Below are 25284 nucleotides of genomic sequence, written 5' to 3'. Positions count from 1 at the left end.
AAGAGAAAATTATTCAAAGGAACAGAATTATTAGAATTTGATACCACTATAAGATGACCGATGTGTACAAAGCTTTTGCAAACTAGCTTTGTAAGGTTGTTCCTTTTTCCTCCCCCTTTTTTTTTTATCCCCAAGGGATTGTCTTTACATTTTTTGCTTTAGTCTTTTTCCCTTTTGTTCTTTTTAAATTGCGGTTCAAAGAACATTGAACCTTTTTCTGGGATTTTGTTACTTATATTGTGTTGGTGATTTTTTGTGTTTTCCTTTTTGAATTGTGTTTCAAAGGGCCGTGAACATGGTTAATAATGAGTTGACATGTGGGAAAATGGGGAATATCAAATTTATGTGCGGCATCCCACAGTTGCAAAAACCGCTGCGTCTCCTGAGAGACACAGACAGGGTTGTTGTCAGTTTGCACAGAGGAAGGTATGCCTAGCAAAGGCAAGGCTAAGTGCCAACAAGCAACAGCACCACAACTCTGTCCACTTGTATGCACAAATGCACACATGGCAGAGAAGATTTGGTGGGAAAGGGCATGTGATGCTTCAGCTCGTGCATACTTACCTGATAGAGATGCTATCCATGCAGCGTTGGCTAGCTTGCCAGGTCTGGCATTACCTTCCGCTATGAGTCTTGGCAAATTGGTGTAGGTTCCTACGTGTAATACATAATAGAAATGGCTGCGGTCTTGATGTGCACTCCACGGAATTCTCAGCAGGGAAAAAAGAACAACATTATTAACTTCTACTAAAAATGAACACTCAAGATGATATGTAGCATTTGTAACCAAAACTAAGTGAATAGAAACTGAGTCAATAGAAAATTTTGGTGGTACAAAAGAAAGATGCCGGACTGTGCATTAATTTAATCAGTGCTCTTAATTTAATCTGCTGAGCAAATCTCGGCGTGTGACTCTCCAGCACCTGCCACCCACACTAATCCCTCCAGGCAACATTGGCTCTTCCCTTTTTACCTGACCAAGCAGCAAAGACAGTGAGTCCTTGCAAAGGCACACAATTTGTGTCATTACAATCCTGTGGCTGTAATGACAAGGTGTTTAATTCTGCTGATTGTAACTTGTGGCTGGGTAGGTGGTGAGGAATTTTCCCTAAATTCTGTTTCTTAGATTGGTGAGGCAAAAGGACCCATATTTCAAAGACACCTGTAGGAAACAGATCTGGAGTGACAGGAAACACAGCATCAGCAACAATCCGGTGCACTCGGCAAACCTGTTGCACTGAGGCAGCTCGCTGCACCTTTTCCTGCATCTCGGGTTAGGTTGCTTGGTGAGGGTACGGTTACATCCCTTGGTGGACCGCCAGGGTAGATGGTTGATGTAAGATTCACGATATGGATGCCAGCCTGCTGGAAAAGAGGCAAACATATGTAAACTTGTTGGAAAAGAACCAAACATACCAACAACAACATTATAAGCTTGTCGCTGCTTCGCAGGATGAAACCAGCGAAATCACAGGCAGCGATGAAATTGGCAAGGCTAGCAAAAGCGGCAAAGGGAGTGAGGGTGGGGGGAGCGGGGGCGGCCGCAGCTCTGGCAGCGATCCCAGCAGCCCCGGTGAGGGTCGCGGCAGCTGCTGGGTTCCGCCTCAGCGCTTGAAGATGGTGGATGTGTGCACAAGCAGGATGGTGCCTGGGTGTCCCGGGGCTGGGCCAAAAGTTGTGAAAGATGGTCCTGGGTAGCCTGGAGCTGGGCGGGGTGGCGCTGGTGGCTGCCACAGTGTCGGTACCAGGGATCCTTGGGCTGGATGGGGCGGCGCCTAGGCAGTAAGTGCGGGTGAGTTAAAACCCGCTGGTTCGGAGTCCACTTCGGGCATGAACCAGCCATCATTGGGCAAAGGTTGAAAAGGTGCATATGTGGAAGTGGGGGGAGTGGGATAGTTCACCATGAGACACCCATTCCTTTGCCGGTCACTCGGCACGGAGAGAAGTCGGTACCTCCTCGTGCTGCGTTGCGCATGGCTGCAGCGTAGCCACTTGCGGCATGGTCAGGATGGCCACTGTTGGTTGACCAGCTGTGCAGACCCGGGCGGCGGTGCGGTGGGGCAGAAGCGCTTGTGAAAAAATGCGGAATCCAGGCAGCGTGGCAGCGCGGCAGCGCGGCTCGCACGGAAGGAACAACCCGGTGGGAAGTTGCTGGGGAAACCCGGACGTCCCACGGGCCGTATAATTCCTGGCTCGGGCTGGGGGAACATGGAGGGGCGAACGCGTCGGCGTCGGCGTCGGCTGTGGCAGCACTCGCCGCAGGGATTGAAGAAACCGGCCGTTGAGGAGGCGGGGGGAAATTTGCCCTTCCCGTTTTCCTTCCTGCTCCGCTCTGACTTCCTGCTTAGCTCTGACTTCCTGCGCCCTCAGAAGTTACTAGCTCCAACTCCCATTCCCGCGCTCTTATTCTTAAAGTATCGTACACTTTCCTCCATAGAGTTATATAATTTTGAGCTGTTGGATCGCCCTGGGTAGCAAAATTGAAAATAAGCTGTCCCACTTGGTCCCAGGTTTTACACTGTAGGCATTCTCTGGTGTAATTAAAAGTCCTTGCTCTTTGGACCATCGCAGCAATTTTTCCACTGCTTGCCTGTTACTATTTGCATCATCTTCTTGGGAAATACAAATCGCCATCGTTTTTTCCCCTAGCGGCCCACTTGAATACCGGGTGCAGTTTCATTTACCGCTTTTTCGCTGTGGTTCCCGTCTCACTCTGCACTCGCATGGACTTGGCAGCTCCTCGGCCGCCTCCTGGGGCTGTTCGTGATCATGTTGGGGTCACCAGATGCTGCTGTTCCAGATGGCGTGACACATAAAGGCACGGCTCTAGGCCAAGTAGAAAAGAAAGGCAGAAGCCAAGTTTATTACTACGAAGTCTTTTTGATACTATTTTCTAGCATTCATGCCATGTAACTATTGGTCTATAACCTGTTATTGTACAATATCATCAGCCAGCTTGTTATAAATGAAATCACGGAGTTGGCTTTCCTAAAGGGTTATGAGGTTTTTGTTACGGTTATTTGTTAATATGTTTTGTCTAATTTTTAAGTGTTATGGTTAAGACAGAAGAGGGCGGGGCAAGCAGCCAATCCATCAGAAGACAACGAGCCAATCGGAGCACCTGAAGGAGGCGGGGTTAGGGGTTAAAAAAACTGCCTCCCCTGGCCCGAGGGTGTTCCTCTGGCTACCCCACATCGATGGCTAAGCATCCAGTGCTGCACTTCACTTTGTGTAACGGCAGACAGCCATCCTAAGCCTTTTATCATTATTTGTACTCTGACAAAGAGTGAATAAACTCTTTCAAAAATTTAAGTAGTGAGGTGATGTTTCTCACAATTGAGGGCTTCATTCAAGATAAGCCTCAAGTTCAGTGGTCCCGAAGGACATCGGAGGAGAGGCGCCCCACCGTTCTTTTCAGCGGCTCCGAGGCTATCCTTCGGAATCGCTGACCATTGCTGGCTAAATTCCCAAAGAATGAGAAGAGGCTTCACAAAGCAAACTCAAACAACAGCTGTGGATAGTAGGGAAGGGTACCCGGGCTCCTCCCGTGCGGAGTTCATGGCTTGCAATTCATGCATGGACCCGCTGGAGAACAGGTGCTGTGAGTAACCGGCGGGGGGCGGTTGAGAGCGACAGGGTGAGAGTGTGTGACTGTGTGTGCAAAGGGGGAGTGATTGCGAAAGTTGTGATTGAACTCTCAGGGAGAATCTCTGGGTGTCAGCAGGGTGAGGTGGGATACTGCTTAGGAGTGTCTGGGGTCCAGAGAGTAATTGTGCTCTCTCCAAGAGACCTGTGTAGATGGGGCTCAGGTATTCCTTACCAAGAACCATGGGCATCTGACACGGGGGAGCCAGGGTTTTGCCAGGCAGCCACCGGGAAACCTTTTAGGATACCATTGAGTGTCTGGGGTCCAGAGAGTAATTAGGGTGCTCTCTCCAGGCGACCTGTGTAGGCGGGGCTCAGGTATCTATGTGTGTGATTAAATAGAGGGATCCCAGTCATACAAGGAAATCAGAAGTTAAGACATAACTTATCAGAAACTGCTCACCACACACTGACTTAGCATTCATTGTGTTTGCCAAACAAGGACTGTGATACTCTGGAACTTCCATGCTGGCAAAAACCCCAAATTTGTTGTTTTGGCCTTTGGATGGAGAGAAGGTCAGTGAAAAGGACCTTCTGCAAAGACCCCTCCATAAAACAGAACTAGGCAGGCGCAAGGATATAGAAATGACTTTTGAGCTCGTTATAATACAAAGCGGGAATAGGTTATGCATATGTATAAGCATATTGGGAAACTCTATGAATTTGTAACATGTAACCACATATATACCAAGCTATACGGGACTGACGGGGCACGTGTCTTTGGAGGGTTACCTCCCATGTGCCCGACGCTGCAATAAACATACCGGCTTTACAACTTAAAATTATACAGGTTGTGAAGTTTTGTCTCTTTCTTAAATCACTGGAACTGGAGAACTGTCCTTTCTTAACACAATGCCTTCCTTTCACAGGCCTTGCATTGGGAAGCCTGTGCTCAGGGGTGCCTTGGAACAGGACTTTTCCTCTTTAGAACCGTGGAAATCACCAGCAACGCCATGGGCCACATGGCCAATAAAGAGAAGAAGGATCTCTCCTCAAGTGTGCCCTAAAAGTGCCTGCAGAAGAATTCTTAGGAAAAGCTGCTGAGTACTCCTGGAGCTTTCTAAATATTTCCAAATCAAACTCACCCTGCAGTCAATGAGAGCAGAGCTGTGCCCTGTGAGTATTAAACCCTGAAGAAAAAAAAAGTGTTACTCTGTAACCTGTTTAATGTTCAGAGAAGCAAATCCTGTTGTTCTCTCTTAACTGCATGTTTCCTTCTAAAATGCAAACTTGCTATGCTCATTTTGCTTTCAAGTACTGATGTTACTACGTCTATTACGATAAAGTAGGTGCACTAAGAATAAAATACCAGAATACTTTCTTTTCTTTTCTTCTCTCCTAGCAAATGCTGTGTATCCTTGCTTTAGCTACATATGATAGGCCTGAAAATTGCCTGGAAAGACCGTATTTATGGCACCAAAGTGATTTTAGTGATCTTTTTTGTGCAGCTTAAATTCTGCCATGTATAACAGTCCTCAGTTGTTCCAAACTTAAACATTTTACCTCTCACAGGCTTTGTTCTCTTTTTCTTTTTCTTTTTTTTTCTTTTTCTCTTTCTTTTTTCTTTTTTTTCTTTTTCTCTTTCTTTTTTCTTTTTTTTTTCTTTTTCTCTTCCTTTTTTTTTTCTTTTTTCTCTTTCTTCTTTTTCTTTTTCTTTTTCTTTTTCTTTTTCTTTTCTTTTCTTTTCTTTTCTTTTTCTTTCTCTTCCCCCCCCCCCACTGTAAGAGTAGAACCAGCTCTCTTTTTCATTTGTTTAAATTTTAAATGATTTGGGCTGAACTGAAGGTACTTCTGTGTTGTATGGGGAGATGGCTGATTGGCATGGTGCTTTCACATGGTGTGGATATTGGGCCAGGGACAGGCTGTGCAGAGAAAACAAAGAACAGAAGGGAACCAGAAGGTTTCAGATATTTGAAAACATTCTCCGGGCCCACACTCCTGCTGGGCTTCCAATTGTCAGTGTAAACATGTAGGTGTTTTGAGTCTTCCAAATGACTGGAAAGAACACAGAGAGCTGGAAAAGTCTGGGCTCTGCAGTCCCTCTGCACCACGAGGCTGGGCAGAAGGACTCGTTTATCCCAGAGGTGCTCCCAGTCTCAGCTCACTGCCAGCCCAGACAGCTGAGTGCTTTGCAGGGACACGGTGAGAAGAGATTTCCCTCGAACCCACACCTCCCTGTGCTGGCTTTGGCTGGGGCACAGTGCATTTTCCTCCCCAAGGCTGCTGTGGGGCTGTGTCGGGATCTGTGCTGGAAACAGTGTTGGCAACACAGGGATCTGGGGAGGCAGCGTTAGAAACACAGGGATGTGCTCACACAGAGCCAAGGCCTTTCCTGCTGCTCAGTAGCGAAGGGGACACCAGGAATTGGCAGGGGACACGGGCAGGACAGGTGAGCCAAGGCAAATTCCAGACACTATTGTATCACGCTCAGCAGGAGAAAGCAAGCAGCCAGCAGTTCCTTTGCAGCGGGGGCCTTTGCTCCAGGGTGAAAGTGCAGCATTGGCAGGAAGGAGGCAGAACGCTGAGAGCTGAGCTGCTCTATTGGAGTCGCTGCCAACCTGCGGCAGGAGTAGTGCAGGTGGAATTCTTTCCATCCTATGGGCAGTCTCCGATTTTCACCTGGAGCCGGAGAAGGAAACAGCAAGAGCCCTGGTGACGAGGGCACGGCGCCGGGCTCGGCCCCGCCGCCCCCGCTGCCCACCCTGAATATAGTGAAGAAGAAGAAGAGGCAGCTAAAAGCGGCCGTGGCTTTGGCGCGGCTGAGGGAGCAAGAGATGTTCCGGGACTCCGCTCACACCCCGGAGCTCACACAGCGGCCGGTGCTGGCCCGGGGCGCGCGGGGGCCAGCGGGGAACGGACAGAGCGGGAACGGACGAACGGACACGCGGACAAACGGTCCCTCCCGGCCTTTCAGCAGCGGCGGCGGGAGCAGCAGCAGAAGCAGCAGCAGCGAGTTCCACGCGATCCCTGCTCTCTTTCCTGCTCTCCCTCCCCCGGTGTCGTGCACCCTCCCCGCTTTCCCGGGCTTGCTCTTCCCCCTCTCTTTCGCGGGCTCCCTCTCCCCATGCCGGGCGGGGCCATGCGCCCGGCCCGCCCCCTGCCCCGGCCGGGGCTGCCCCCTTCCCTCCCCCGGGCGGCCCGCCGCGCTCTCGGCTCCGCCCGGCTGTCGCCGGCATGGCTGTGGCGCTGCTGGGCGGGCCTCAGTGGCCATGGCTGGGGCAGCATCGCCTGTCCCTGGCTCCGCCTGTGCGGGCGGCGGCCCCGGCGGCGGCCCCGGCTGTCTCGGCCCCAAGCCCGGCGGCGGCCCCGGCGGTGGCCCCCGCCCCTCCCGGGGCCCGAGGAGGACGCACGTGGCGCGGCCGCTCCCGCCGCCTCTGCCGCGGCTTCCCCGGCTCGAGCAGGCTTCCCCGAGCCGCCGCTGCCCCGTTGCGAGGGGGATGCCCGGCCCGGGTCGGTGGAGAGGCTGTCAGGGGCCGCGGGTGGCCCCAGCCCGGAGGCTGAGAGCCGCGTCTCGCCCGCAGGGACCACGCAGGAGGCCCTGCTGGAGCGCTACCGGGTGGGCTCGCTGCTGGGCAAAGGCGGGTTCGGCAGCGTCTATGCAGCGACACGCGTGGCGGACGGCGCCCCGGTGAGTGGCGGGGCTGGCGGCGGGCGGAGGAGGAGGAGGAGGGTGGGGCTCGGCAGGGCGGGCGGCGAGCTCATGCCGCTGCTCCCCTTGGCTCGCAGGTGGCCATGAAATGTGTGTCCCGGAGCCGCATCCGGCATTGGGCCGAGCTGGTGAGTGAGCCATTGGGGCCAGCGGGAGAAAGCGGGGCGTGCCGCATCCGTGGGGATAAGCCGGGGCCCGACAGGCTGCAAGGCGCCAGGACGCCTGCCGGGAGGGAAGGAGGGAGAGGGAGTGGGAGCGTGGGCTCAGCGGAGGACGCAGAGCATACCGGGCTGGCTGAGGGCATCATTGCGGAGCCCCGGCACGGCATCAGCCCCGCTGACGGCACGGTGCTCCTCCCGCAGCCCGACGGCACCAGGGCACCCCTGGAGATAGTCCTGCTGTGCAAGGTGTCCACGGGGTGCCCTAGCATCATCCAGTTGTTGGAGTGGGCTGAGCTCTCCACCTGCATCTGGATGGTGATGGAGCACCCGGAGCAGTCCCAGGACCTCTCCTGCTTCATTCGGGCACGGGGCTTCCTGTCCGAGGAGGTGGCGCGGGAGCTGTTCCAGCAGGTCCTGGAGGCCGTGTGGCACTGCACCATCTGTGGGGTCCTGCCCAGGGACATCAAACCAGAGAACATCATCATCGACCTGTGCACAGGACAGGCCAAGCTGATTGACTTCGGCTGTGGCACCTATCTCCAGGAGGCAGCATACACCAGCTTTGCAGGTGAGCCCAGACAGGGCTTAGCTCTCACTCCCAGCATCTCATGGCTCAGCATGTCAGGGCTTGTTGCAAAATAAGGCTTGTGCCAGGTGCGAGCAAGGCCTGTGTTAGCTGAAATAAGGCCGCAGCAGTGCCCTGGGAAGGTGCCGTGAGAAAGGTACCTGAGAGGCACAGCTGTGCCCTTGGGCTTTGATAGAATATCGTGAGAAAAATGAGGAGGAACCCTGAGAAGAATGAGGGGAGAACCCTGAGAGTGTGAGAATAGAATGCAATAGAATGCAAATAATAACTTTTAGTAGTAAACATAAGCACTTGTAACACTATATAAGCCACACGTACTGTGAAATAAATGGAGCTTGCTTTATGACTCATATTGAGCCGTGTTGCTTGCTTCCTTCTCACCTTCTAACAAGGGCCCAAGCTTGGGCCTTCCCAGGGCTTCCACTGCCCTCTTGCAAGCCCAGTGGCTTCTTGTACGAGCCCAAGTTTGTGCACGAGTCCCAGGTGCTGCTGGCGAGAAGACAGCGGCTCACCCGGTGTGCCCAGGGATGCTGGGGCGAGGCTCTGGGAGCAGGCAGCGTTCCCCTGATGGACTGTGTGTGTATTCTGTAGGAACACCAGCCTACAGCCCCCCAGAATGGAAGGACTTTGGCTGGTACCACGGCGAGCCAGCTACTGTCTGGTCCCTGGGCACCGTGCTTCACCAGATGGTCTGCGGGGAGCACCCGTTCAGCAGGGGCCGAAGTATCAGCTGGGGCCAGCTCCCGCTGCCAGAACGGCTCTCTCCAGGTGCATCCTCATCTCTGCGGCACGGGGGGGAAGAGCAGCGCTGGGAGACAGTGGCGGGCTCATGAGCTCCCGCTCTGGCAGCTGCTGAGGAAGTGACACACGTCCTGCTCTCCTCCCAAGCAGAGAATGCATGGGGAAGCTTAGGCTTAGCTCTGAGCATATCCGGCATAGCCTGGGCCTGCTCAGGAATGGTGGGGCAAAGTGGACAGGAGCCTTCTCCAACTGACTGGCGCTTTCTGCTTCCTCTCTGCAGACTGCCAAGGACTCATCCGGTGGTGTTTATCCGTGCACTCCATGGACAGACCTTCTTGGAAGACCTGTTCGGTGATCCTTGGGTGCAGGATATTCATCAGCCATAGAAGAAGGGAGAGAGCCACACAGCCCATTGGATTCATTGGCCTGCTAAGTGGCAGCTCCACACAAATCCCTTGGCAATAAAAATCCAAGGAACACAGCCTTTTTTGTCATGCCCGTGTCACGGAGCAGGGGCCATGGGATGGGAACATGCAGCTCTCGTGCTGGAGCTGAGCTGCTCTTGCCAGCACTGCTGGCCACCACGCAAGCTGCTTTTGCTTGCCCTGCTTGGTGCACTTCAGCTGGGGCCCTGGGCAGAACACTGACAGCCTGGTCTCTCCCACTCCCAGGGAAGAAGGAGCCCCCGGAGGAGCTGCACCAGGTGGGGCTGCTACTGGAGACACGGAGGATAATGTTGAGGATGACAAGATCTCCCTCGACCTGGTCCCCGGTAAGCTGAAGATGATGCACTGGGATTCGGGCACCTGCTTCAGAGCCAGGCTCCAGAGCCAACGTGCAGATGAGTCCACAGGCAGGGGGATGCTCCCACACGTGGGCATTGCACAGCCTGGCTGGGCACTGAACGCTCCCTGCCCGCTCTGCTGGGGCAGGTGCAGCTCATTCTTCAGTGGGCTGCCAAGCTGATTTTTAGCTGGGCTGGATCCCAAATGGGAGCAGCAGCCCCAGGCCCTAGCAACAGCCCCCAGCAGGCAGCGTGCCCTGGGCTGGGGCTGGAGCCAGGGCAGCCAGCCCGACACAAACAATGCCCCATGGGGGGAGCAGAGGTGGCTGGGCCTCCTGAAACTGTGCGCTTTGGGCCGCTTTGGTTCTCGGGCATGGAAGGGCTCGGGCTACTCCCCTGCCCTTGCTTGCTTTGGGTTCCTATGATTTTTGGGGGGCGGTGCAGGGGGCAAGGAAGGGAGAAAGCATGGGATTCCCTCCCCCGTGGGTGGGTTTGTTCCTAGCATGTATGGCTTGGGCCTTCCTCAAGCCCCCGACAGAGATAAGATTTTACTTTTCTTCTCGTTTCCCCTTTTTTTCAGTGTCTGTAATCTATTTTCACTTCTTTGTTTGGTTTTGTTTTTTTTAAAGGAAGCGTTCCAGGTGGTGTCAGGTCAGGGTCGGGAGGTGCTCGGGAGCAGCTGCGGCGTGGATCGGATGTGCCCTGGGAGAAGGCCGAGGACGTCGACTGGGACCTGCTTTTCCTGGCAAGGTGGATGGCGTGAGGTGGGTCCCCATGCTTTTGGCATGTGTGGGCTAAGGGCATCTGGGAGATGGCAGCGAGCAGGGTGGCATCCTGCTCCGGGCAGCTGCCCAGGAGGTGAATGTGCCGCGGCTGGCTGCGGGCGCTGGCACACGTCCTGCCCTGCCGCTCTCCTCCCGAGGGCAGCGATGCCGGACGGGCAGCTTTGGGCGGCGTGCCGAGCACGGCCAGCGTGGCCTGGCCACGGCGGGCCCTTGGCACGAGGGCCGCAGGAGCCTTCAGCTGACGGCAGCTTTGTGCTTCCTTGTCTTCCAGCCGAGCTCCAGCGCGGACGCTGATGCTGCTCCGGGCTCCACCGGGGCTCTGCTGTGGGGCTGGAAGAAGCCGAGGAAGAAAGAGTGCCAGCTGCACCAGAGATCTCTTTGCTCATTTCAGCAACGCGGCTGAAATTTGCAGAGCGTCCACCTCGAAGGGGAAACATGACACCCCCCAAAAAATAAACTTGACTTCTTCACGCTGATGTGAAACGTTTCAGAGTAATTTACAGAACCAGAGAATCGTGGAAGCCCAGAACGGTTTGGCTTGGGAGGGACCTTCAAGCCCATCCAGTGCCACCCCCTGCCATGGGCAGGGACACCTTCCACTATCCCAGGCTGCTCCAAGCCCCAGTGTCCAACCTGGCCTTGGACACTTGCAGGGATCCAGGGGCAGCCACAGCTTCTCTGGGCATCCTGTGCCAGGGCCTCCCCACCCTCCCAGGGAACAAGTCCTTCCCAAGAGCCCATCCAAACCCTCCGAAATGGGAGTATTCGCCATCACTTCCTCTTGCAATTTCCCAGTTTCAAATGGAGCTGTGTGAACGTTTCAGCCTTTTTTGAAATTGTATTCCAACAGCTCATCTCTGGAGTTCTTTCCTTTGCCTCCTGAACCGTGTGAGTTCTCCTTTGTTTTATTCTGCATTCTAAATGGGCAAATGATGGAATTCTCAACTATGGTGGAAGGAAAACCTTTGTCCCAATGAGCTCAGTATTTGCACACCACAGTTCTTGACCCTAAACTTGGGGTTGCACATGTTCCATGTGCAAGAGCGTCTGCATTTTTCAGTGGGGCCTCTATCCTGATTTGAGAAGGGAATTCTCTGCTGAGTGTGCAATTATCAGTTAATAGACACCAAAAATGATTTTTTGGACAGAAAAAGGGTTTTTTGGAACAGTTTCCACAAGCATTTCTACCTTCTAATTATTTACAAACAAATTTCAGCCTGCAGTGATGCCTTCTAGAACTTTTGAGCTGGGCATGATATGCAAACACTGTTTTTTAAAGCTGTGGCACATGCACTGATTGCTTTTGCAGTCTCTGATGTGTCCCTGCGAGGGGCTGTGTGACAGCTCTGTCACCGCCCTCTTTCCACACTGCTGTCCCAGCCGGTTCCAGCCAGTTTGCAGCTGGTTCTGAGACCCCCTAGCCCGCAGCTGTCCTGGGGCTGCTGGGGAGTGGCCCGTGGGGACAGCAGCGCCTTGCAGGCTCCTTTGTGACGTGTGGCTGCGTGTGCCCAGAGCCCATTGTGACACCTGGGGACACGGCGTGAGCGGGAGGCTATAAAAGGGCACCGAGAGCCCGGGGGTGCCACTGCCAGGAGAGCGAGCTGCTCTATCAGGAGACAGCATCTCCCGCAGAAGCGAAGTGTCACAGCGTGACGGAGATGGCGACAAGCGAGAAGAGCACCGTGGGCGTCCAGCCCGAGAAGAAGTGGCTGCAATTCCCTCGGAGGCAGAAGGTGAGGGATGCGCTCGGGCTTGGGGCCAGGCTTGCGGGCACGGAGGGAGCTGCTGTGCCAGGGGGGCCGTTTGCACCGCAGAGGGCCAGCTGGTCCTCATCCTTCTCCTGCTCCGTGCAGCTGTCCAACTGCGAGTCACGGGCAGCCCCGCAGGAAGCTGAGGAGCACCGCGACTCCTGTGCTGCCTCTGTGGCGCAGGCGGCAGCAGCAGAGAGCCGGGCAGCCCCGCACAGCCCCAGGGGCCGCGGCCAGGCTCTGCTGCGCTCGCTGCGGCGCGGCTCCCGTGCCATCCTGAGCGGGATGGCGGCTGTGATCCGGCGACGCGGCCAGCAGCCGGGGACACGGCGGCCCCCGCATCAGGGCACGGGGACAGGGACGGCAGCAGCAGTCCCCGCACTGGGGCCGGAGAGCCGGGCAGCTGCCCCGCACAGCCCCTGCTGCCCCCCCAGCCCGGAGCCCGGCCAGCTGGAAGCTCTGGGTGGGCAGGGGGCAGGGGCAGCAGCGGGGGCTGCCCTGAGACAGCCGGAGATGGAGGAGCAACCCTTCTCCAATCTGGGAGAAGACAAACTAGTCCATAAACAACAAGAAGATGAACACAGCAGGCAGCAAAGATGGAGCACTGAGGAAGAGAGGCTCCCCAGGCCCCTGACAGCCCAGGCACGGGAGGAGTACAGGAAGCTCCAGGCGTGCACAGAGCAGGGCCCGGCTGAACCCTGCAGAAGACATCAGAAGAAAACAAAGACCACAGGCCCAAAGCCCTTAGCTGGATTCCCAGCCCCTTGCCCTGCCAGCTGGAAGAGCTTGGGCAGTGGGCAGGACCAGAAGCGATGGGGCTCCTGGAAGAGCTATGAAGCGAGGAGTGGCACTGGTCCCAGGACGGCCAAGCTGGGAGTAGCAGGGAAGAGAGTCACTCAGAGTCCAGTTCCCGTGACTCAAATGAACTGGAGTCTCCCAGCGGCCCAGGACAACTCTAGCTGTTTCTCCAAGACACAGATCAATCAGTGTCCAGTGGGGAAGACAACAAGGAGCAAGAGCCATGGCAGAAGAAGAGGAACGACATCAGCATCAACACCATCTGGGTCAACCCCCTGTGCCCAGGGCTCATGGTGGAGCCCTGCTCACTGCTGGCAGCAGAGGCAGACACTGCCGAGGCAGCAGAGGTAGCAAAGACAGCAGCTGCTGCTGCCCCTGGTGCACAGGCTGCAGCAGCAGAGAGCTGGGCAGTGGCCCTGCACAGCCCCTGCTGCCCCCACAGCCCCTCACCCAGCCGGAAGATCTCGGTCAGTGGGCAGGGTCAGCAGGGCAGCGTCACTCAGGGTCACTCCTGGCAGTGCTGCAGGGTGAGAAGGGGTCCAGCTCCAACAGGCTCAGGTCTGTGAGCAGTTTGCCAGGGCTGGGCACAGCCTGGGCGGAAGTCTCACACCTGAGCTGGAGCATTGAGGAGAGTACCTCAGGGTCCCTCCTAGGTGGGTCATGGGCCAAGGACACAAACGTGAGCAGCAGGACTGGAGAAGAGAGTGGCTCAGGGTCTCTCCCATTCGAGGCCTAGGCTGAAGACACAGACCTGAGTGGGAGCACTGACGAGGACAGTGGCTCCGTGTCCCTCCCAAGTGATTTGTGGTCACAAAGCAGTGACCCAGCCTGGAGACCTGAGGACGAGAGTTCCTCAGGGTCCCTCCCGTGGGACTCTCCAGATGGCACCTGGGGACAGCAATTCCTGAAGTGGGACAGGCAGTCATTCAAGCGCTTGAAACGTCTGTGCCCACCCGTGGCCGTGGCTGTCCCCAAGCGGCGGCCGTCCCACTTCAGGAGGGCGCTCAGGGCTCTGCACAGGGTGTTTGGGAGCCTCAGACATTTCAATCCAGTGCTCCAGCCATAGGAGCCATCCCACATGGCTCTATGCTGCCACTGCTGTAACATCCTCAGAGAAAAAGCAAGAACCAAAGCAAGTCAGGGTTCTGGTCTGAGTAACCAAATCCTGACTTTGGCTGTGACATTTTCAATAATCCGGACAAGACGACTGAAGGCACCCTCAGTCATTCTGTAGATGCCACCAAATTAGGTGGCAATGTCCATCTGCTGCAGGGCCAGGAGGCTCAAGACTGAGGTGCCATTGGAGATGCTACCTCAAGAATTTGAGGAGCAAAACTAGAATTTAATAGAGTAAAATCCTGGAGGTTAAAGTAAGAGTAGATGTTAGTAGAGCTTTCTTGTAGAATTTAGGATAACAGGATAAAGGCTATCTTATGCCTTCTATTCCTGTTTCATTAATAAATTAAGGTATTTAAAAATAACTAACTAAATAAATTAATTAAAACCAAACCCTATTATCTAAACTAACTAAATTATTAAATTAATTAAACAAGGTAAAGAGTTCTGAAGGTTTAAATGAGACATTAGTTGGTAAATTCTAGGGAGCTCTTTTTTTTCTAATAGATAATATTATTTAGCATTTGGCCTGGAATATGTTCCTCAGGCAGTTGAGCTGTAGCTCTTGCTCGATTAGAACAGGTTCCACAAGATGCTTTCATTTAAAAAAAATGATGGAATTGACAAATCAGAAGTCCTTGTTGTTTTCATTGCACCATAGTCCCCCATTGATTTGGGGGAAACTGCTGAAGGCCGAAGCCTTTTGGTCTCTGGGGCGTTGCAGTGTGTGCTGTGTGGGGCAGAGGAGAAAGGCGCTGCCTGGGGCGGGAGGGATGCAGGGACACCAAGTGCTTGTGACTTGTGCCACAAGGCCTTGGTGTGATGCAAAAGCTCCTTTTCTTGCGTCCACTTCTCCTAGAGAGCTGCCCTGGTGCAGAGATCATTCTGTAGGATCTCTGCAGGGAGGAGAGCTCTCAGCCATGCCAAGGAGATTTTCCAGAACTCTCTGTTCTGTGGGCCAGCAGCTGCCAGGCTGTTTTGTGGAACTCGTTGTGAGGCACATGGGGATTTTCCTGCCAGGACATTGGATCCCACTGGCTGTGTCAGGTGCCTGCAGAGGTGCTGCAGCACTCAAACGCATTTGCAAATGCAGCTCTTGCAGCCTGGCTGAAAATCTCCTGAGACAAGGAGCCTAAGAGGACATGTCCTTGGCCACATGTGTTGTGCAGCTGAAAGCTCCAGGATGCCACAATGTGCCACGCTGGACACTGCCTGGCATTGGGGTTGATAGCAAAGCAGATGCTTGCTTTGTGTTTGCAGTCTCCGGCTGCTGCTCCCTGCCAGGCGAGCAATTCCCAGGAGACAGATGTGTGCAGAGCTACCTGAGCTCCCTGAGCAGGCCTGGCAGGAGCTGCAGCACACGGGGTGGCAACCCAGCCTGGCGAGGCTGTGAATCTCTTGGTGCTTCCACAGAGGGGACTGCTGTGGGCTGAAAGGCTCCGTGTTTGCCAGGGGGTTCCACAGGAAAAGGGAAGATCCTCCCAAGCTCAGGCCAAGAGTAGCTGCAGCCCACTGACGTGGGTGCTGAGCACCTCACAGCTGCAATCCTTCATTCCTGTGCATTTCCCAGCCTGGTCCATATGCCCAGTTTCCTGTGGCCAACAGGAGCTCCTGTATTTATAATCTGAATGTCCTCCACATCACCAGAGGTTTTGCAGATGAAGCAGAGCATCCTGTTCAGTCTCACCACTGCTCCTCCCTTTGAACTCCCTGCCTTGCCTAGAGCTCTTGGCTGAGGCATCCTTCCAATCAGCTGTGACAAACCGGAGTGAAGCCAAGCACCAGCCAGGCTGCCTTTATTACTCTGGGCTTCAATTCCTCTGCTGATTTGGTGTCGTGGCGGTGTCCTGACTCTGCTGGGCCTGGCTGGCAGCAACCTCTCTGCTCGGTTTCTCTGGAGCACTTGGTGTGGAAGGTGTAAGTCGTGAAAGGCAGGTGGCCAATACAGATTCCTGAACACAAGGATGGAATAGAGAAGCAAATGAAGTGCCACAGAAGTGGCTCAAGCAGTTTAGATTGATGTAAATTAATATTTTAATGGAATTCTGTGTGGCTGAAAAAACCTGCATTTTTTTAATCACAAAACCTTAGAAAAGTGCTGGTAGAGCTTATGTTTTCATAAAACTATTATTATTTGATTTAGCCTGCAATCCTGAACAAGGACACCTGACCATGAGCTCTCCAGTACTGAGCCATTCCTGGCCTTATAAAGTCCCTGTGGTTGCAAAACAAAGCTGTGCACAGGAAGATACTCTTTCTGTGTCAGATGCAGAGTAACTGTTAGTATAGCTATCATATAGTCATGGAATGGTTTGGGGTGGAAGAGACCTTTAATCTCAGGGCATGCCATGGGCAGGGACACCTTCCACTATCCCAGGCTGCTCCAACCCCTTTCAGCCTGGCCTCGGACACTTTCAGGGATGGAGAAGCCACAGCTTCTCTGTGCACCCAGTGCCAGGGCCTCTCCACCCTCACAGGGAAGGATTTCTTCCCAATATTCTGTGTAAATCTCCATGTCATAAAGTAGATGTCACAATTTGTCCTTTTCAGGGGTAATATCTCACTCCTTGTGCTTTTCATCCTTTGCCAAGACACCATTATTTCATTTTGATAAGGAAATTCACAAAGGTAGATATTTAGCCAGGGAATTCTCCTATCCCTGTTCCCTATCCTTGCTGCAGGGACTCTACAAAGCTCCAGATCTACAAAGAGATATTTAAATCAATGCTTGTTGTAAACATTTCTGTCTCCCTGTGTCACTGAACTGTCACAACACCTCCCAGATGTCAATCTTTGTGATTACAGCTGAATGCTGAGTATCTGGAATTCATCCTTTGCGGAGTGACCATTTCCTTACCAAGAAGGGAGGCAACTGCCCTTGCTGAAGGTGCTAGAAGAGTTCAGGTTTTAGAGTTCTCGTTATAAAGGGCTGAAGAATATGCCATAAACTGCCTTTTAAAAATATACATCTCCATCAAAAGAAGACTTTCACACTGCTTTCATTAGCTGCAACAGTTTAAATGCAGACATTGCAGAAAGGGAAAAAAGTCCCATAAATTGTGAGATTCTAGAAAAAATGCAGGGGAAAGCAGGGTTTAGATCACTGAAGGCTGGCATGGTGAGTGAACCTAAATGTTTCACCGTTTCTTGCTCACTGGATAAATATTTAAGTTTAAAGTTAGGGGAAACTTATTCTTAAGGGTGAAAAAACGCAAACTCTGAAAGGCTTTTGACAATGTAAAATACATCTCTCCCAAGCTAGCTGATATAAAGAATGCAGCCTTTTAACATGCCTGGATGAGCTTTAAAAATGACTCAATAGATTGCAGAATTCAGCACATTTTCTTCCCAATTATTTTTGAAGAGATTCTGAAAAATGTTTTCTAAGGGAGAAATGGCAGACTGTCTATTTTATTTTAGTTTTATGGTACTTTTATTTTTATCCTGTCATGAGAAGCAAATGGCAGAGCTATGATTAGGATAAGCCGTGTAAGAGGGCTCAATCTGCACAATTTATAGTGCAGCTTGCTTTAATCTGTCAGGGAACGTGTGTCATATTGCCTTTCAATAGAGGAGAAAGCTCTGGCTATATATGTTAAGTAATTCCAGCCAGACAGTCCTAAAAGATGCCAACAATTGCTGGAAGTACTTGGAGCAGAAACTGTCTGCACTATTGAATCCTTGGAGGACTCTTTTGGATACTGTGGATTTCTTGAGCAAAAAGCAGACAAACAAAGCAAGCCCTCAGCAACTCTGCTACCCAAAAATCCTTTGGGAAAAACATTCAAAATGTAGTTACCATGATATTTTTATTAATTAGGTTTTTTAAATTTACCAGCCTGATAAAAACATGGAGATGATGATGATGATGATTATTATTATTACCAGTGGTTTCAACAGTTTTGGTTTTTTTTCTTTACTATCTCTTTCTTTTTCCTTTTCCCAGTTGTGACTTTGTATGCTGTAAAACCCCTGAAGCTGTGATTGCAGTGCCACCCAAATCACAATGCAGGTTTGTTTATATATATTTAGTAAATCTGAAAATCTGCACTTGATGCAGGGTGTTTTTCCCTGTTTATCTATGGTTTTTACTGGCAGTTTTTCCACTGCCATCTATTTTCAAATCTTCAGCTTCCTGATGGATTGATTTCCTGTGCTGAGGTGAATGTGATAGGAAAATTAGATGTAGTATTTGCACTGATAGGTTCTGGGTTTGGATTCTACAACAAGCTTTGAAAGCTGAATAACAGTATTCTTGAAATGCCATGGAGAATAATTGAGGGTTTGTAGAAAAAACAGGGCTTTTCACATTGTTCTCCCTTGTTGTTTTCGCAGTGGGAGTTGCAAGACAAAAGTCAAAGATGTCAACCCTGAATGTTACTCTAATCCCAAAGAAGAAGGAACAGCCTCTTCTGGTTAAGGTGAAGAAAATGAAATGTGTGGTCTTTTCCAGAAAAGGCAAAGGATTTGCTTTAAGTAGTGGAATAGATAAAAAAAACCCCAACCCACACATGGCATTATTGCAGCCATCCTGTCAAAATTCACATGTAAACCTGGGTAAGGATTAATGAGGACTTCATAATAGGCACAGGAATGCAGTAACAGGAAAAAACTCAAACCAAGTGAAATTATAATCTTGCATTCACCAGAAAATCACAAAGCTGCAATGTTGGAATAGCAAATGCTCAAATCTCCTATATCAGATTATCCCAAGGGTCTAAAGAAAACAAAAATTTTACTCAAAAGGGTCATAAACACATTTTTTCCTGAAAGCACAGAATCACCTTTCTAGACATGTGAAATATTTCCCTTGATTAAATATTCTTCCTATCCTAGATGGATTTTTTAAGAATATTTCCCCGATCTGTGGGATTATGGCCTTTCATCTTTCAGAATCTATGCTGATGTCTTGGTTTCATCACGGAAATGGTTTGGCTTGGGAGGGACCTTGAAGCCCATCCAGTGCCACCCCCTGCCATGGGCAGGGACACTTTCCACTATCCCAGGCTGCTCCAAGCCCCAGTGTCCAACCTGGCCTTGGACACTTGCAGGGATCCAGGGGCAGCCACAGCTTCTCTGGGCACCATGTACCAGGGCCTCCCCACCCTCCCAGGGAACAGCTCCTTCTCAATATCCCACCTAAACTTACCCTCTCTTAGTTTAAAATTGCTCCCCTTTTTCTGTCATGATTTGCATATGTAAAAAGTTACTGCAAAAGCAATTTCCTTTATTCCTTATTTCCAGGGCTTTTTGAATATAGAAAAAGCATGTAAAACTGCATATCATTGCTTTGTTTGGCTTCCTAATAGCAGTGTTAAATACACTGAATACCTCCCCTATGGCAGAAGGCAGGCACAAACATGCTTTTCACCCTTCTGGACTTGTGTGGAATAGGATTGAAACTTTCTATGAGCAGGAGATATATGATATTCCACTGATATAAAAAAGTGTCTTTTTTATAAAAGTTAGAAAAGAGGCCAGAGGAGGGGCCATGCTAAAACGTTCCTGGAACATGCAAACTAGTTTGAAGAAATGTTTGAATATGCATAATTTTCTATGAATATGCATTGAAGGATGCCATAGTTAACCTATGTATAAGATGTGCTCCATAGTCACAATGTGCTTTTGGCTAAGGGCCAAGCACCCAGTGCTGTTACTTTTGCTCTATTGTCTTTGTCCCCTATTGTCCTTTATTAAAGCTTTTAAATTCTAACAGGAGAGTGAAACTTCGTTTTTCACAACACTGACCTGCCCATGGGAAGGGGTAAAAGACAACAACCTCTCTCCATGGAACTACAGCAGCAGAGTAGTCAGCCAGAAGGCTGGGTGGAAAGACTGTCACCAGCACAGGAAACATCAATCTAAGACATTTTCTTGGAAGTGGAGACTTTAGGGCATCCTTTTATACAGAGATGGAGCACCAAATAGCAAGTTAAACAGTTTCAGCTTGAAGAGGTTGTGCCCTGAGAACAGCTGGAATCTTTTCAGCAGTGTGTGCTGTTCCATCCCTTGCTTAGGGTGAGGATGTTGGATCTCTCAGCAGGCTCCCCTCTCCCGGGGGGTTTCTCTTCACGGGCAGGTTCTAAAAGCAGAATGAAACAGCAGCGTAAGGCACAGCACAAAGGAAGCACCGGGCTGATCACTTGAAAAGGTGCCCTTGCAGTGACATTTCACGGCTGACCCTCAGCAGCCCGGGCTGCAAACAAAGCCCGCTCGGGCCGAGCACAAGATCCCCACAGAGCCCTGAGCAACAGCTGGAGCCCAGCAGGGCCTTGGAGGAGGCAGGGCGAGCCCCGGGCCGGGTTCCAAAGGGGCTGCGGGGCTGGGGGCGATGGCGCCGAGTGCCCTGCCCGTGTGTGCCCTGGGCTCTGCGGCGCCACGGGGACACAGCCCGGGGCCGGGGCTCGGTCCTGCTGCCCCCAGGGCGCTGCCGAGGGCTCCCCGCCCGCCGGGGCCGGGGCGGCGCTGAGGGAGCGGCGCCGCCATTGCTGCCGCCATTGCTCAGGGGCGCTGAGGGGAGCGCGGCTCCCGCCAGCCCTGCTCGGCTGTGAGGGGAGAGAGAGAATAGAGAGAGGGAATAGAGAGAGAGGGAATAGAGAGAGAGAATAAAGAGAGAGGGAATAGAGAGGGAATAGAGAGAGAATAAAGAGAGAGGGAATAGAGAGAGAATAGAGAGGGAATAGAGAAAATAGAGAGGGAAGAGAGAGAGAGAGAATAAGGAGAGAGGTGTTATAAATGAGAACTGAGCCAATTAAAATGTAAAACTTTGATAACTTCTATTTCATTAATTTTAAGCATAAAATTTAGAATGTTAATTATAACGGCTGGGAGGACAATAAGCAAAACAGCGCTGGGTGTGCCTGGGAGTCTTCGCTCGGCCAACACCACACACCCGGCTCTTTCCCGCCTCTCCTTTTATACCCAACTCAGTTTCCTTCTGCACTTGCATTCTGCTGTTGCTAAGGTTCGTCAGCCAATGCAGGGATATCTTCTGTGCTTGAGTCTTGCTGTTACTGGGGGTCTCAAAGACTGCAAGGCGAAGGAAAGCTAGGAAGAGGGACGGGGGCAGTTCTAAGGGCTACAGGGCGAGGCAAAACTAGGAAAGGGAAGGGGGCAGGGCTCGAATGAGCCCGAAAGCAGTTGTAACACAACTTTTATAACTCAACCACAGAGAAACGTACCAAGGTTTATAAAGAAAATCCTGTCTCTGTGCTTTATAAAGAAAATCCTGTCTCTGAGTCCCAGTTTTATTCTTTATAAGGGCAACCCCACTCCTCATGGCAGTTCTCTTTGCCAATTGTTTCTAGGGCTAAACTGCACTCAGTGCACCCACATTTAAAACACTGCACTTTCTGGCACGAATCACATCTGCATTTATTACAGAGGGAATAAGAGAGAGGGAATAGAGAGAGAGAGAGAGAGAAAATAAAGAGAGAGGGAACAGAGAGAGAGATTAAAGAGCGACATTGCTGCTGAAGAATGTCCATGCAATCCCAGATGCCTCCTGTCAGAAAAATTAATCTGCAAACACCAGAGGTTTATGTCCAAAAGGAAGACAGAGGAGTCCTGTAACTTGATTCATTAATAAATGGAGAGGTCATGGGCATTTCCCATGGGGCCTCTCAAATTGTTAGAGGATGTGAGAAAGGAGTGGTCAAATAGATAACCCAAATCTATTTACACTTCAACCATCCTTATTTCTTTGATCTTTTGCCCCCTTCCACCAGCAAGGCCCCATCTGGAGTCTTCTGGCTTGGCTCAGGGCTGAAGGCTGAGTTCTAATTCAAATTGTGGCTGACAACTTCTCAGGGAGGAGTGAATGTAGATAACAGCTCTGGCCTTGTGGCTTATCAGCTTAAAAGGCCATGTATTTCTTAGCATACTACATTCACTATTCAATAATTTATCACAATAAGGCAGAATATGTAAATAAAAACAGGATTCCCTTAGTCTTATCAAGATAAAAGGGGGCAAAAGAATTCTTTGAAGCCAAGCACAGCAACCGCCAAATCATCCCATGAGGGACCGCGCATGCTACAGAGAGAAAGCTGAAAAGTGCATTGTGATGAAGACTACTAGGATCTTCATCCTGGAGGGGTCTTTGGGGTCTCCAAACACCACCGGGACATACAGAGCATGCATGGTGCACATGCTAATGATACTGATATTGATTACTTCCGAGAAATTATTTGTATAACCACTCCTATTCTGGGAATGTGATAAATATTCATGAATTCTACCTATAACACTGTGCCTTTGAAGGTACCGAGGTGCGTGTTTGGAGGAGAGAATTCTGTCCCCACACCCGGTGCACCAAATAAAGCAAATACCCACTTCTCTGACTTCGTCTCTGAAGTGTCTCCAGGCTCGCTTGGGGCGAATCAGATGCAGCCTCTTTTTATCCTAATTTCCCAGCAGCATTTCCCTCTCTTTCCCCATTGGCTGAGGTGCTTGAGAGGTACAGACTTCCCTTATTGCCCAATACAGATCCCCTTCTAATGTACATTCCACCCCCCCTTTATTTTCTTTATGTCTCTGTTCTAGTTCTCTAAGTCCAGGGATTTATCATGGCCTTGGGTGACTAACAGGCTGTGTCAATTAATGGAATTCTGATGGAATTTAAGGTTTCTCCCATTGCATCTTTCACCTATCAGTATCTGGCCTTATCTGCCAGCAGGCTTCAGAGTTTGTTTGTAAAGACGTCTCGCTCTTGTTCCTTTCAAAGGCCAGGTGGGACGGGGCTTGGAGCAACCTGGGATAGTGGAATGTGTCCCTGCCCATGGCAGGGGGTGGGCCTGGATGGGCTTTAAGGTGCCTCCAAACACAAGCATTCTGGGATTCTGTGAAATCTAAGACTGGAGCGATCCCTGCAGCGCAGGAGGAGCCAGGACTGAGCAACCTAAGGAAAGCAGGAGGCAGCACACGGTGGATGACTGGAATTAAAACAGGAGGGTCTTGATGGAAGACAGTGGAAAATCCTCTCTGGATCCCCCTCCATGTCCAAGTGCAGAGAGAAAGGAGCTGGAGTGGTTTCCACGGCTCTGGGAGCCCAGAGCTGCTGCTTTGGGGCTTTCACCCCATTTGCCATGGGATGAACTGTCCATGGCCGCATTTCAGTCATGGTTCCTGTGGTGCCTCCCCCAGGGATGCTCCGGGATCTGTGGGATGCAGGGGAGTGTTTCCTGATTAATGAGGTTTGTTTGCTCATGAATGGGAGCTGTGCAGGAGCTTTCCCAGGGCAGAATTTATCACCCTCCAAATGGATCCCAAGCGAGATGAGGACCCACCGAAATAAAGAAATGGCCTTTGGCTCCCACTGCTCCTGGCTTTGGAGGGATACTGTTATAACTCATTTTAAACACAGAAGAGCAAAGAAAACTAAGTCTTTGTGAATAAAACAGAAAGAACTATGAAGCTTAAAAATACTACCCAGAAAATGAGATAAAAACCAGACGAGATTAAATGTTGATGCCAAAAAATAAATGTATTTTTATTTAATAGTAAGAGAGGCAAAGACAAAGAAAGAGAAAGGTAGAGAAAAGATAGGAAAAGCTAGAGTTAATTAAAAAAGCATAGGATAGGTCACCACCACACTCTGTGCTACCTGTGTGGCTGCTGAGACTGGGTGTGGGGAGCAAAGCAGTTTCTCTTTTTTTTTTTTTTTAATTCCGTTTGAAGTGTCTCTTTCCAATCTTGGGAGCAGTTTGGCTGGAAATGCAGGCCTGGTGTACGATCACTGCAGCCAAACCTCGGTCCACTCGTGGTGCTCTCACCAGGGAACACACGAGTAGGGGTAGGGGTTTCCACAACTCGCTCATGATTTTGGTCCAAGCATGCAGGATCAGACAGTTTCCCTCAAGCAGGTGGTGTCAACTCCTGGAGGCCTCAGGGTGTCTCACAGGTTGGGGTGGGAGGAAGGGGGAGGAAGGCAAAGGTCAGGGATTCTTCCCCTCACTTTCCCCTCCACCTTTTTGCATCACTTTTGCCTTCCTTTTTATGGGCTTCAAGGTGGCCTATGCACAGTGCATCCCACATGTAATTTTCAGGTCTTCAAGAGTGACTATGATAAGCAGTGACTGTAATGATGAAGCACTTTTGGAAGCCTTTCTCTTATGATCAGGCTCTTACAGATCCACTTTGGTTTTTCCCCTTTCCTGGCTCTTTTGGGTGAGCCTGGTGTTGGAATCTCCCTCTCTAGACCTTGGAAGGCTGCAATATCCCCCCTTTGCCTGCCCCAGAGGCACCAAGGCCGGGATGGACAGTCTAGAAACAGATTTTTAAAGAGTTGATCCAGTGTAAGTGCAGAGCCAGGGGTTGGACTCAATCCTGAGGGGATCTCTTCCAGCTCAGGGCATTCCATGATTCTATGAAACTGCTCCGACCTCATGCTGGAAGTGTCTCCACCACGTTTCCCTATTAGATAAAATTAAACACGTGGGAAAACCAGAGATATCCCTTAAAATTAATTTAATGAATGAACTCTGTGGCTGCAAGACAGATGCTGGCAGCTCCTGGGAGGCTCTGTGCAAGAAGCAATGTGGGAGGGCAGGAACATGGCCCAGAAAAGGGCTGCGGCAGAGAGCTAATCCTCCCTGTGCTGTGACCTCTGGTCTCCAGGTTTTCCAAGTTCGTCCCGTCTTTTAGCCAGGCTTTGGACAAGCCGAGTTCATCCTGCTTCCAAGGAGTCAAATGCATTTGTTCCCTCCCCTTCTGTCTCCTGCAAACGGAGAGCTGATGGTGGTAATCCCTGAAAAAGGCAGAATCAGGAGAGCTAGAAAAGCTTTTAATTACTTAGTTAATTATGAACGACTGTGTTTTGGTTTAAACACTGGCCACCCGCAACAGCTGCTCACTTGCTGTCCCCTACCACAGCTGGGCAGAGGAGAAAGGAAAAAAGATTAATGAAGGGTTCATGAGTGGAGATAAGGACTGGGAGAAAACACTTCAAGGACTGGGAGAAAACACAGGCTCAACTTAGAGTTGCAAAGTGAATTCATCACTAAGAGAGTCAGAGGAGGATAATGAGAAATAAAATAAAGCCCTTGAAGACACTTTTCTTCCCCCCACCACCTCACTCCTTCCTACTGACAGTTCAGGGGGGGCAAACTGTTGGGGTTTGGGTTAGTCCATCACCAGGATCTTCTTCTGCTGCTTAAGAAGAGAGGAGTCCTTCCGCTGCTGCACTGTGGGGTCCCTCCCATGGGAGACAATTCTCCAGCGTGGGTCCAAATCTCACAGGCAGCAGTCATCCCAAAATTGCTGCAACGTGAG

The 25284-nt window shown here is 51.1% G+C and overlaps 1 protein-coding gene and 1 long non-coding RNA gene across 3 annotated transcripts in view; one reads left to right on the top strand and one right to left on the bottom strand.

The window, feature by feature from the left end:
• LOC146421242 (uncharacterized) overlaps positions 1 to 25284 on the bottom strand; it is a 117253-nt gene that overhangs the window by 10721 nt on the left and 81248 nt on the right. The gene's annotated exons all lie outside the window — the stretch shown is intronic.
• On the top strand, positions 15780 to 20453 carry LOC146421247 (uncharacterized). Of its 2 annotated transcripts, XR_014848774.1 has the most exons (4): positions 15780 to 16900; positions 17960 to 18025; positions 18349 to 18434; positions 20093 to 20453. It is a non-coding gene; the product is annotated as an uncharacterized LOC146421247 (long non-coding RNA). The 2 variants fall into 2 exon arrangements; XR_014848773.1 differs by lacking the exon at positions 20093 to 20453 and having other exon boundaries at positions 15785 to 16900; positions 18349 to 18523.

Source organism: Lichenostomus cassidix, unplaced genomic scaffold (assembly GCF_008360975.1).
Source record: "Lichenostomus cassidix isolate B80296 unplaced genomic scaffold, HeHo_3.0 HiC_scaffold_43, whole genome shotgun sequence".
NCBI lineage: Eukaryota > Metazoa > Chordata > Aves > Passeriformes > Meliphagidae > Lichenostomus > Lichenostomus cassidix.
This window is presented reverse-complemented; position numbering and strand designations above follow the sequence as displayed.